Source organism: Phaseolus vulgaris, chromosome 5, assembly GCF_000499845.2.
Source record: "Phaseolus vulgaris cultivar G19833 chromosome 5, P. vulgaris v2.0, whole genome shotgun sequence".
NCBI lineage: Eukaryota > Viridiplantae > Streptophyta > Magnoliopsida > Fabales > Fabaceae > Phaseolus > Phaseolus vulgaris.
This window is the reverse complement of record NC_023755.2, coordinates 15,356,248-15,369,540: the sequence shown is the minus strand read 5'-3', so window position 1 is coordinate 15,369,540 and position 13,293 is coordinate 15,356,248.

Genomic DNA, 13,293 nt, shown 5'->3' with positions numbered 1-13,293 from the left:
GCACACATTCCAGGAGTGGGTGTGTGAACCCAAACCTATACAACTCGCCATCAATCATTGTGAACTTGTTGGAGTTCTTCTTTATCTTCCTAGCCTCCGTCGGATCCAGCGGGAGAAGGCCATCTGCCAAGCATCGCTGGTATTGTGTTATCCATGTGTCTGGCTCATGCGTAGCGCAGACCTGCGTCATGTTCACCCTCTCCCCCCGACATGCTCTTATTCTCGGCGATCTCAAGGTTTCCTGAGTCAAAGACCTGTGACTCCTCACCGCTTTCTCCGTCGACTTGCTTATTTGAAGGACCATGTGGTCTGCCACAAATGCTCTAGGCGTCTTCAGAGTTTCTTGGATCACCGTCCTCTGCCTACCCCCCTTGCCCGAACTGGCGAGCTTAGCTAGCAAGTCTGCTCGGGCATTCTGCTCTCTGGGCACATGCACCACTTCAAAGGAGACAAAGGAAACCTTCAATTCCTGCACGTACGCTAAGTAAGCCGCCATTTGTGGATCCTTGGCCTGGAACTCGCCTGTTACTTGTCCCGTGACCAACAGCGAGTCACTCTTAGCCATCAGCACCCTAGCTCCCATCTCCTTGGCCAGCAAGATTCCGGCGATCAGCGCCTCATATTTTGCTTGATTGTTGTTGGCTTTGAAGGCAAACCTCAGGGACTGTTCAATCAGCACACTGTTGGGCCCTTCCAGGATGACTCCAGCACCGCTACCCTGCTGGTTCGACGATCCGTCCACCGAAAGCACCCAACGAAAACCATCCCCTTCAACTCGTGCTGCCTCCGACGAGAGTTCGACCACGAAATCGGCGAAAACATGCCCCTTGATCGGTCCTCGGGGTTCATACTTGATGTCGAACTTCGATAGCTCCACTGCCCATTTCACCATCCTTCCAGCTACATCAGGCTTCTTCAAGACTTTCTGGATGGGCAAGTCGGTCATCACCAGTATTGTAAAGCTGTGAAAATAGTGGTGCAACCTCCTCGCCGAAAACACCACAGCCAGTGCAGCTTTCTCCAAGGCCTGATACCTCACCTCCGGGCCCTGCAACACCTTGCTGACGAAATAAATAGGCTTCTGAGCCTGGTCTTGGTCCTGGGCGAGCACCGCACTCACCGCCCTCTCAGTCACAGCAAAATACAACCTGAGAGGGGTTCCCACCAACGGTTTGCACAAAACCGGCGGGCTCGCCAGGTACTCTTTAAGCTTGATGAAGGCCTCTTCACACTCCCTCGTCCAGGCAAACTTATTGTTTCGCCTTAAACACTGGAAGTACGGATGGCCTTTCTCCCCGCTAGCCGACACGAAACGAGACAGGGCGGCCATCCGACCTGTAAGCTGCTGCACCTCCTTCACAGTAGCCGGACTCCTCATCGCCAAGATGGCAGCACACTTATCAGGATTTGCCTCTATTCCTCTTTCAGTTAAGAGGAATCCCAAGAACTTCCCTGCCTCCACGCCAAAAATGCACTTCTCGGGATTCAGCTTTAACCTGAACTTGGCAATTGTGGTGAACAATTCCTCCAGGTCCGCAACGTGCTTGCTCGTTTCCGGCGAGGTCACGACCATATCATCCACATACGCTTGCACATTCCTTCCCATCATTGGTGCAAGTACCCTATCCATCAATCTTTGGTACGTGGCCCCCGCGTTCTTCAGCCCAAAGGGCATCACTTTGTAGCAGTAGCACGATCTTTCGGTCATGAAGGCGGTCTTCTCTTCGTCCATATGATGCATTTTTATCTAGCTGTACCCCGAGAAGGCGTCCAGAAAACTCAACAACTTACACCCTGCAGCACTGTCGACCAGGGCATCTATGCTTGGCAAAGGATACGAGTCCTTTGGGCAAGCCTTGTTCAGATCAGTGAAGTCGACACACATGCGCCACTTCCCATTGCTTTTCTTCACCAGCACGACATTGGCCAACCACTCAGGGTACTAAACTTCCCTGATATGGCCTGCGGCGAGGAGCTTCTGTGTTTCATCCCTGATCGCCTGCCTCCTCTCCTCGTTAAACTTCCTTCTTCTCTACCGCACTGGTCTGACCTGGTTGTCCATTGCTAGGCGATGGCACAAGAAGTCTGGGTCGATTCCCGGCATGTTTGAAGCAGACCATGCGAAAGCATTCAGATGCCGCTCTATCACCTTGGCGATCTGGTCTTGGAGTTCAGCCTCCAAAGATCTTCCCAGCTTGAAGACTTTTCCCCCGATCTCCCTCTCGAGCCACTCCTCGACGGGTTTGGGTCGGGTTTCCCTGGCGATCACCGCCTTGGCGATTCCCAGCTCCCTCGCTTCCTCTGGGCGATTCCTCACCTCTTCTTCCCGATCGGCGTTCTCCTCCCTTGCTTCAGCATCTACCATGACGACGTCGCTACCGGCGGTAGCCTCCAGCTCCGTCGACCTGGGCTTCACACCGGGAGGCGGGGTGGTAGTGATGTAACTTACTGACCTCTTATTTTTCACACTATTCTCATAGCACTTCTTCGCTTCCTTCTGGTCAGATTTGATGGTGATCACCACCCCCTCCATAGACGGCAACTTCACCTTCATGTGCCTGGTCGAGGACATAGCTCCTATTCTGTTGAGTGTTGGTCTTCCCAACAGAATGTTATATGCTGAGGGAGCATTCACGACGAGGTACTTGATTTTCTCCGTCCTCGAGCCCGCCACATCTGTGAATGTAGTTCTTAACTCGATGTACCCCCTAACCTCCACCTGGTCACCAGCGAAACCGTATAAGCACCCTCCATAGGGCCTCAGCTAGTCAAGGGTAATTGCAGCTGTGTGAAAGTCGGCCAGAACATCACATCTGCCGAGCTTCCTTGTTCCACCAGTACCCTGTGGACCTTCCTCCCCGCTGTGACGAGCAAGATAACTATGGGATTGTTGTTATGAGGCAACGTCCCTGAGATCTTCTCTTGTGAACGTGATGTCCACATCTGGCGAGTGGTCCTCGAACATGTCCACCGTCATCACAAACCTTGCATACTTCTTCCTCTGTGATGCGGTGCATCCACCACCTGAGAAACCTCCTGCGATGGTATGGATCTCTCCATGAGTGGGCATCTCGTGCTGCTGAGCCTCACCACCCGCCGGCTGGGAGCTCGACGCGCCCCCCGTCCTCCTGTCCAACAGGTAATCATTCAGGAAACCGCTCTTGACCAGGTCGTCGAGCTGGTATCCGAGTGCCAAACATGAGTCGACGGGGTGACCAAAACTCTGGTGGAATTCGCACCAGGCGTCTGGTTTTGGTCCTAACACCTTGTCGCCCACTTTCTCGGGTGCCTTGAGCTTGGCTGTTATGTTGGGGATGGCGATCAGGTCCGCCAACCCCATGACAAACTTATGCTTTGGCGGGGCGATTGTACTCCCTGAGGCGCCCTGGGCCCCTGCCCTTGTTTTTCCTTGGATCATAAGGATGGCGAGTCCTTTGATCCCTCTTGGCCGCCGCTGTCTCCAGCACCCTCTGTGGTTGGATCCTGGTCTGGGCACATGGCCTAGCGGGGGCCACGCTCCCTCTCTTCTCGGCGACCTCACTCTCATCGACGATGTGGGCCACCGCAAGTCACCTAACCTCAGCAAACGTGGCGGGGTGAGCCCTGATCAGAGCCTCACAGAAAGGTCCCGGCAGCACGCCCTTTTTGAAGGCGTATACCAGCATCTCCTCGTCTTTCGCAGGCGAGCGGACCATCTGTGCTCCAAAACGATTCAGATAGTCCCTGAGGGACTCTCCCTGGTATTGCCTTATGTCGAACAGGTCGTAAGACACCCTAGGTGGCGCTTTGTTCACAATGTACTGCTCGACGAAAATCTTCGAAAACTGTTGGAAATTGGTTATGTGACCTGTAGGCAGGCTCACAAACCATTCCAGCGCTGTTCCCTGAAGCGTGCTCACAAACATTTTGCAATACATAGCATCCGAGCCTCCTGACAGCATCATCTGCGTGTGGAACGTGGTGAGATGTGCCTCAGGATCCTCCACGCCGGTGAAAGTAGCCTTCACGGGTACCACGCTCGCAGGGATAGGCGTGTATGTGATCGCCTGAGCGAATGGCATAGGGAAAACGCGAGGTGGCGACGACGATGCGACCTTCGTAGAAACCTGCAACTTCACCTCAGATCCTCCACTTCTTCAACAGGCCCTCGATTCCCTAACCAAAAACGCAATCAAACAGAAACACACCGAACGGCCGATTGAACACCGCGCGAACGGCAAGAAACTCCAAGAAAAACGATCGAAAGCTTGAACGGATGGTGGAAAACCTCACTCCACCGATTAAAACTTCGAACAACGGTAGAAACCTCGAATTCACCGGACAAGACTCACACGAGCGGTGAAAAACACGAGTTTACCGAACAACATCTTGAACGAACGGCGGAAAATGGTTACACCAGCACGCAACCACACAGAAACTACCGAAACTTCAAGAACTCACGTTGCGAAAGGGGACAGGTTTTACACGGCCCCACGGTGGGCGCCTGATGATCCTTCCTGTTGACCAGAACGCTGGAGCCTTGCCTCGTCAAATCTGGATCGACTTTGCACCGTGCTAGCTTCCGTCTTTCGCCTTGATTCACCTCAAGAACCTGCAAAAGACAGAACGGCACCGCTGCGGCCGATCACGCTCCGACGTCCAAGTCAGCGACTGAACCACCAAAATACTAAGAGAAAACTAAGAACTTCAGGAACCGTGCAATATTCTCTCTCAGTGTAATCCAGTTCTCGCGAGCGTAAAAGAAGTATTCTAAAATGCGCGTACCTCAGAAGTTCGTTAGGATTCCTTATATACCTGTGCATTTTCTCTCTCCTGACAGTTACACATCTGGACACGTGGCTCGTATCCAGCTGTACACGTGTCACCATCTGGAGCATCCTTGACTTGAGCGTCGCCTCTTACTCTTCAGGCTTTTCGACTAAGTTACTTATGCAGGAAGCAATTCAGCGTATAACTGCCTAGGAGCGCGATATCTTCTGCGTGGCGAGTACGGGTGTCTTCATATACACCTTCCCTGTGGTCTCGCTGGCTGCCATTATATTCTACTTTACTTACTTCACTGTGCATGCTCGGGTAAGCTGTTCCCCGACCTCAACCTCTGGCCAGCTAGGGAATGACCATCTGACGACTTCATCCTTTGCTTCAAAAGCCTGGAACAAGCTTTCTTGATCCTTCGACGATGTCATCCTCTCGGCGATCTCCGATCGTCTTGTCGCCTAGGTTCGCACCCGGCGACTACAACACAAACTTGGTGATCGCCGTTTTAGGCATGCTAGAGATCGGGCACGCCAACTTAACGACTGGCGATCACACGAGCCTCCCGACGTCCTTCCCTTCTACCAGCCCGGTGTCCCGTTCAACACGCCTATACTATTGCTTGCGGCAACGTCATCAATTCCGACTACCTGGGCGGTACAAGAGGAATGTGGCAAGGTACACCCTTATAGATGGAAAGTTTTTTTGTCATAGTTATACCCATCTCATCCTCACTTGTGTAAGTGGGGATCAGTGTGCTTGCATCATGGCAGAGTTCCATGAAGGCATTTGCGGAAGTCATGTGGGAGGGAGAACTCTCTCGCTAAAGGTCGTCGAGCTGGGTATTATTGGCTAACTATGAAGAGGATTGTATGAGACACGTACAATAATGCGAACAATGTCAGAAGCATGCTGATTGGCATCATGCGCCACCTGAGGAGTTACAGTCAATATATAGCCCCTGACCTTTCCATACATGGGGAATAGACATCTTAGGTCTTTTTCCTTTGTCAATTCATCAGATGAAAGTACCTTGTGATAGCCATTAAGTACTTCACAAAGTGGATAGAGGCTGAGCCAGTTGCACAAACCCACAAGGTGCAACACTTTGTGTGGAAAAACATTGTTTGTTGTTTCGGGATCCCTAGGCACTTGGTGTCTGATAATGGTACCTAGTTTGCAAGTCAGCAGTTATGCAAGGTATGCATGGAGCTCGACATCAAACATGTATTTGCATCTGTGGAGCACCCTCAAATGAATGGCCAAGTCGAGTCTGCCAATAGAGTCTTGCTCAAAGGTTTGAAGAGGAGGTTCCTCAAATTTTGTGGGCTTATCACACTACTTCTCAGTCAATAATCAAGGAGACACCTTTTAGTTTGGTATATGGGTCAGACGCCATGATACCAGTAGAGATCCAAGAAAGCTTGCCTCAGTTCCAGAACTTCGTGATAAAGGAGTCTAACCAAGGAAGGAAGGTGAACCTGGATCTGCTAGACAAAATGCATGAACAAGATCGCATCAATTCTGAAGCTTTAAAGAGAAGGATGGAGGTGAAGCAAAAGACCAATTTGAAGCCCCGACAGTTCCGAGTTATCGACTTGGTGATGCGAAAGGTGCACCCCTATCAGCTGGAAAATAAGTAGTGTCTAAAATGGACTGGCCCATTCCACGTGGTGGAGGTGCTTGGGAACAGAGCCTATGGGCTTGAAACCCTTGAAGGGGGAGCTATACCTCGAACATGGAATGGGGCGAACCTTAAGTTTTATTTCAGTTAAGATATTTTGTTAATGTTTTCTTTATGAACGATGTAGTGATTAAGGGGACACACTTTTTCCCTTAAGAGGGTTTTTTAACGAGGTCACCTAATGAAAATTTGTTCTTGAAAGATGATGCATTAGAGTTTTTTGTTTGTTACATGATAAGGCGACTTGCCGGTGAGATTATCTGAGTAAGCGTTATGTGTGTTACTAATTATGTAGTGCCTGACGAGGCGACTTTTCCTTGGTAAGATTCCAAGTCTAGGTGTTTCGAAGTTCATTGTGATTCAGTTGGGGCGACCTTTCCTTGGTAAGATTCTGAGTTCAGGCGCCCCGAATCACAATTAGTTGTAACTAAGATTTTTTAGTTAAAAGCAGATAAGACGACCTCACTCAGTTAGAATACTTGAGTAGACGTTCTATGGAAAAATTGGTCATTTATAGGAAGGTAATACGACCTACCTCGGTGTTGGTAAGACCACCCGAGCTCGGGAGCTCTGTAGATGAAGGCTGAGACTAAGATTGTCTAAGAAGTCGGGGTAGTCCGTCGAGAGGGCAATCATCCGAGTTCGAACACCCTATGGGGTAGTAATACACCGCGAAAGAAATTGTTTAAGAGTTGACTTGGTGTGTAAGCCAACACCCGATTTAGATGCTCTAAACAAAAGTAATTTTTTAGTAGTTGACTTGGTGTGTAAGCCAACACCCGAGTTAGATACTCTAAACAAGGGTAATTGTTTAGGAGTTGACTTGGCGTGTGGGCCGACACCCAAGTTAACTACTCCAAACCAATGTGATTGTTTAAGGAGTTAACTTGGCGTGTAAGCCAACACCCAAGTCAAAAGCTCCAAGATTATAAACAAATCATTCTTAGTGTAGGGGAAAAAGGATCAAGCTTGTAAAAAATGCGAGCCTTTGAGTATTGAAAGCCCTGCTTAGCAAGGTTAAAGTATGTGATCCTTATTTAAGTAGTTGAAGGGCACTCATGTGAGTTAAGAGGTTTTATGCGGCCAGAGGGTATGGATCCTCCAACGATTAGTTTGTCAAAGCATTACGATTTTTCGTGCTTGATTGAGGTATTAAGTTTGTTGTCTTTTTAGCTTAAGTGGGTTAGCATAGGTGTAAATTGGCTCGGGGCGATATCCAGACAACCGGGCCAGGGCTAATGTCGAGCCAAGCAGACCCAGACCGATGTCGAGCCAAGCAAGTCCAGGTCCAGGTCGATGACCAGCCGAGCAGGTCCAAGTCCAGGTCGATGTCGATGTCGAGTTGAGCAGGCACGGGCGAATGTCGAGCCGAGCGGGCCCAGGCTGATGTCGAGTAGAGCGAGCCCGAGCCGATCTCGAACCGAGCGGGTCCTGGCCGATGTCGAGTCGTCTGGGCCCCGGGTTGATGTCGAATCGTCCGAGCTTGGGCCGATGTCAAGTCGTCCGGGCCCAGGCCGATGTTGATTCGTTTGAACCCGGGTCGATGTCAAGTCATCCGGGCCCGAGCCGATGTCGAGTCGTCCAGGCCAGGGCAGATGTCGAGTTGAGAGGGCTGGAGCCGATGTTGAGCAGAACGGTTCAGGGCTGATGTCGAGCCGAGCGGTCCCGGGCCGATGTAGAGCTGAGCGGTATCGGGCCGATGTCGAGCCAAGCGGGCCCGGGCCGATGTCGAGTCGTGCAGGCCCGAGCCGATGTTGAGTCGTTTGGGCCCGAGCTTAATTCAAGTCGTCTAAGACCGGGCTGATGTCAAGTTGTCCCGGCCCAGACCGTTGTCGAGTCGTCCGGGTCCGGACCGATGTCGAGTCGTCCGGGCCTGGACCGAGTCGTTTAGGCCCGAGTCGATGTTGAGTCGTTCGGCCTGGACTGATATCGAGTCGTCCGGGCCCGACCCGATGTCGAGTCGTCCGGGCCCGGGCAGATGTCGAGTTGAGAGGGCTGGAGCCGATGTTGAGCAGAGCGGTCCCGGGCTGATGTTGAGCCGAGCAGTCCCGGGTCGATGTCAAGCCAAGCAGGCCCGGGCCGATGTCGAGTCGTGCAGGCCCGGGCCTAATTCAAGTCGTCTAAGACCGGGCCGATGTCAAGTCGTCCAGGCCCAGACCGTTGTCGAGTCGTCCGGGTCCGGACCGATGTCGAGTCGTCCGGGCCTGCACCGAGTCGTTTAGGCCCGGGTTGATGTTGAGTTGTCCGGCCTGGACCGATGTCGAGTCGTCCAGGCTCGGACCGATATCGAGTCATCTGGGCCCGGGTCGATGTCGAGTCGTCTGGGCTTGGGCCGATGTCGAGCCATCTAGGTCTGGGCCGATGTAGAGTCGAGTTGGTGTACGTCTAGGTTGAGTCGGCTTAGTCCTAATTCAAGCCAAGTTAGTTTGTGTCCATATCAAAATGGATTTAAAGTAATTGACAAAGTGGATTTAATCTAGATTTAATCCACTTTAAATGGATTTTAAAAAAATCCAAATATATTTGATCTAGTTAAACTGGATATGGATTTTAAATCCAATCCATTTATTTGGATTTGGATTGGATCTAGATTGGATTTTAAAAAATCCAATCCATGACCACCCCTAATCACAACAGATAAAATATCTCTTTATCTTTTATCTCTGGAATAATATCACAATAGATAAAATATCTCTTTATCTTTTATCTTTGGAATAATATGACAACAGATAAAATATCTCATTATCTTTTATCTCTGGAATAATATCACAACAGATAAAATATCTCTTTATCTTTTATCTCTAGAATAATATCACAATAAATTATATCTCTGTCTTTTATCTCTAGAATAATATCACAACAAATAAAATATCTCTCTATCTTTTATCTCTAAAATAATATCACAATAAAATATCTCTCTCTCTTTTATCTCTGGAATAATATCGCAACAGATAAAATATTCCTTTATCTTTTATCTTCATAATAATATCACAATTGAGAAAATATTCCTTGACCTTTTATGTTCATAATAATATCACCACAAATAAAATATTTCTTTATCTTTGTTACCTTTTCTGGGTTGACCAACATCTGAGCTGATCTTACGACTCACCTCTTGTGCCCAAACACCGAGATGACCTTCCCCAAACACTTGGATCGAGATGGCGAGCTCTCCTGCATGTTACACATGCCCCCCGTCTTACCTGCCACTAGGTAATCATTTACTCACGGGGCGCCTATACTCGAGTGGTAGTATTGGCACCGAGCTAGGTCGACTTACCATGTGCCAATTCAAACTAATCAATAGAGCTAAATGCATCATCTTCTAAGAACAAATTTATCACACATCGTTAAAAAAAGAAAGCATTAAGCAAGAATATCTTAGCTGAAAGACAACTCGAGGTTTGCCACATTCCACGCTCGAGGAATGGCCTCAACTGGTTGGCCTTGGCTTCTTCGTCTACATATTAGAGTAGACTTTCATGGTCTCCATGATTTGCTGCAAGGTGGGGTCCTTGGTCCCTTCACATCCCAGTGGACCTTGCCTCGTGTTCCTCATTATGTCACAAACTCAAACACAACTGTGGATGGGATAAGGTTTTATCGAACCCTACGATGGGCGTCAAATGTTCTTGCCGGTTAACTTGGTTGCCGGTTGACTTTGATGACCGGTTCAGGCCCCGCCTGTCTCCTCTGGAATTTGCACTTCCCTTGGTTGATGAATGCTTTACCTGTAGAGACAAAAGGGCACCCTTACGGCCGTTTGCACTCCGACGCTCAAGTCAGTAAGGGCTAAAGAATAATAAGTATGTAAAACAGTTTTAGTCTTAGAAACGACGTACCTTTACCAGGGATCTTAACTCCCTTTTATAGACTGCTTTTAGGTTACCTTATTGTAACAACCCCTCTCTCACCAGAGCCTTATCTCTAGTGAAATTAGGTTTGCTGGAAGGACATTCTATTACGTTGTTACACAATCTTAGAGCACATAATCTTCCTCTTTGGAGTGCACAATCTTAACAACATGGTCGCCAGGGTACCAACTCATGTACCAGCATTACGAGGTCCATCTGTTACTGTAGGTGCCCTAGTCCTTACCTATCATGCATGCAACTTTCCCCTGAAAACCCTAGCGCTCTTGGGCCTTGTCGTCTTCAGGGGATATTTACTTATGTTAGACCCGGATGTACTATACACACCATATACACTTCTCTTGTTGACTAGGCTTTTCATTTATACACGACTTTCAACACACGCATCTCTGGGGGCCCACTTACGTGGTCCACTATCTCGATCAGATCACCGAGCCGACTTGTTCCACAGGTGCCGATGTCTGATGCCTGATGACGATGTCCGATGTTTGGTCCAGTACACAGATCTTTCTTGTCAATCCGAGCCAACATGCTATCTTCGAAAGGGGATAAGAGGAAATTAGCAACAATAAAAAAAGTCAACACCATCGAGAGTAAAGAGTGAAAAGTACCGATGTAAGCTTTTAGAGCCCTTGGGGCGAACTCTTTGCTTATGAGAGTGGTAGTGTCGAATACCACCTTTAAGCTCGAGAGGAATTGACAGACCTTCTGGTCACGCTAGGGCATATCTTCCGGGCGTCGAGAACCTTGGAAGCGTGGCTTCTTGGTCCAGTACAGAGGAAACCCAACCAAGAGAGTTGGATCCCTCTTATTAGATCGTACCTTTAAGAATTTACCTTTAAAGCCCTTGTAGGATTGTTGGAAGAACGATAACAATGCTCTCCCAGCCACCCCGTTGAAAGACACCCAAAGTTGGCGGCCTAAGTGTTTGGCCTCAAAGAAATACAAAAAGACTTCCATAAATGGCAAAAGGCCAAACTGCGTGCAAAGAATGCAGAAACCCCGAACAAATGGCCAGCTATTTGGGCAGAGGCCATGTTGATCTCAGTAAGGAGCTCTTTCTCAAAGTTGAACAGGGGAAGATGAAGAAGGATTCTTTTGAATACGGTGGCATAGAAGTAGTAAAAGGGACCTTCAGGGTCCGATGACTCATCGCAGTAGACGAGTTCATCTTCTCTACATGGGATTAACCTAATGGCTCTATATTTCTCTTTTCCAAAAAAACATTTATTTTTTCTAAGGGCCACTATTAGCTCACGAGAGGGGTAGATAGAGACCAATTCTAATAGGTTTTGGGGTGCCCAGGGGTATAAAGCTTTGTAATTCATTGCTTGAATATATAAAAATAAAAACACAAGCAAAGTACAAACACACATTCAGACAAGACAAACCACATGTAACAATACATTTCAAATTCAAGCAAAGCAATGTAACTAACAAATATAACAATCAGTATAAGTAGGAAATGGTAAATTCAGAAGAATCCCCAACTCAGGAAATATGGTCGCAATGAATACTCTCAACTGATAAGGATGCAAATACATAATAATTGATTTGAGCGAGAGGAGGTACCTTGTTTCAAGGAGCGATTGAGGATGAGGGAGTTTCCCAGGTTCGCGAAGGGGGTGGAGTGAGAAGGAGAAAAACACAAAGAGTTTGCAAAGATTAGAGAAATGGAACAATGAAGAGTAGCAGGTATCTAAACGTTAACATAATGATTATGGGAATGGTAAGCGACAACACCTTTCCACTATTGATAAGAGCGCTACATGTGCGTCCATGATTGAGTATGTTGAAATGTCACCTCAAAAACCCTTCGTACGTCGCGCTACACCTGCTCGTTGCGAGACTGTCACTAGAGCACTCGAAAAGCCTTTTTGCTTAGCCAAGCTAAACTCGAGCCAGAGGGGCTTGTGTACTGGACAGAGCGCTCAGGGCTCAGTGCTCGGTGGTCGAATCTCGGTGTATAGCATATGCAAGTCAGCTCGGCTGTTGGGCTTGTAAAGGGGGTCGTGAGTTTGGTCGAGTCATATAGGTAAGCCCGTTGTGGCATAACTAAAATAATATTTTTATACCTTAGTATAAGGCTACTAGTAAAGGGTATTTTTGAACCTAGGGGTACGAATAGTACATGTCGTGCCTAGGTCAAGTAAATGTTTTTTTAAACTTGAGAACGTGTGTTCTAGGGCACAAAGTGGTTAAGTTGCATGTGGGATAAAAGATAACGTTGCACCACGAGTAGGGTGCCCCCGTAAGCAGAATATTCCCCTGTTGTTGGCACATAAGTTGGTGCCCTACTGGTAGGTGGTTGTTCTTTTATTATTTTATGATATCTTTAGAGATAAGATTCATTTCTGTTGCAACACTTGAGAGAAGGCGCCCATCAACATAATGTTTTCCTGTTGAGTATGCTTTCAGTTGAGATTAGATTCTCATGAGGAAAACTGTTACAAGAGATAAGCTATAAAAGGGAGTTTGAGACCTCAGGTAAATGTATGTTGTTCCTGAGACTGAAACTGAATACTTCTTGAATTTTAGTAAGCCTTTTATTGACTTGTTCGCCGGAGTGCCATCAACAAGTAGGGTCCCCTCTGTTTCAACGGAGGTACGTTTCAGAGGTACAAGAGATATGAAAGATTCCTAAAGAGACAGACGAAGCTAGAACTTGTCAACAGACGAGCAAGTCAACCGGCAAGAACAACATCATTAGAGTGTTGACAAGAGTTAGTTGAATTTGATTAACACATGTTTGATTTAGTTGAACCATGTGCGAGAATTGATGAAGAATTTATCTATGAGGAACTTAGAAGAACACCTACATTTTTTACTTTTTATATTCTACTTTATTTTTCTGCACAACTATCTCAACCTGTTATTTTAATGGTTATTGTTAACTTTTTTTTTTTATTTGTAAATATATTTTGAATACTGATACAGTATCCCACTAATGAATTCTTAACCTATCCTAATTCAAAATATAAT